Below are 705 nucleotides of genomic sequence, written 5' to 3'. Positions count from 1 at the left end.
CCTATGTCCCTCGGTGTCCAGTTGCTATCAGCCACACCCCCCGGCATCCCCCAGGACGCCCTGTACCCCACTGGCCCCCGAGCTTACCCCCACAGTCTCCGATGCTTTTTTTTCTCCGTGGAGAAACTTGGGATCTGAACGGGAGGCGGGGCCAACATGCGAGGGGTACCTTGATTGGCTGCAATCCAGGGAGAGTCGGCAAACTTCCAACCTCGATGCGCGAGAATGAGTGGCAGCAAAGGAGGACTAACCTTTAAAGGGAGCGTCTGCCAACACATAAAGAAAGGGACGGTCTGCAAGTGAACGCACCCGGGAGCCAGCGGAGGAATTTACAAATGGCCATTAGAGCGAAGGGGAAGTGTGTGAAGTGCCAGTTGAGCCGTGCCGTGCCGTCACTGTATATCACTACGTATTAGGGGAAGTCGGAGTGACAGTGCTTGTGTATTACCTGCAGGGGGCTGGCGGCTGACCAGAAACCTGCACGTGCTAGGAATGTTTCTAATAAACACACATTAAAGCTGAACTCCAGGCACAGAAACTTCTTTAAAGTGAACTGAAGACAAAACCTTTTTTGTTTGTTTTGGAGGGAAGGTTATAACCCCCGTCAGCTTTTATTTAGCGCTCTGTGTCCTGTTGGGGAGATTTCTCTTCACTTCCTGAATGGTAACCACAACAGGAAGTCAGAGGACATCCCTGGTGTTAAGC

The 705-nt window shown here is 52.2% G+C and overlaps 1 pseudogene; it reads right to left on the bottom strand.

Moving 5' to 3' along the window:
• Positions 1 to 163, bottom strand: part of LOC108789486 — an 8,615-nt pseudogene extending 8,452 nt beyond the window's left edge.
• Between the last annotated feature and the right edge of the window lie 542 nt (positions 164 to 705).

This window comes from Nanorana parkeri, unplaced genomic scaffold (assembly GCF_000935625.1).
Source record: "Nanorana parkeri isolate BGI_ZX_2015 unplaced genomic scaffold, ASM93562v1 scaffold401, whole genome shotgun sequence".
NCBI classification, from domain to species: Eukaryota; Metazoa; Chordata; class Amphibia; order Anura; family Dicroglossidae; genus Nanorana; species Nanorana parkeri.
This window is presented reverse-complemented; position numbering and strand designations above follow the sequence as displayed.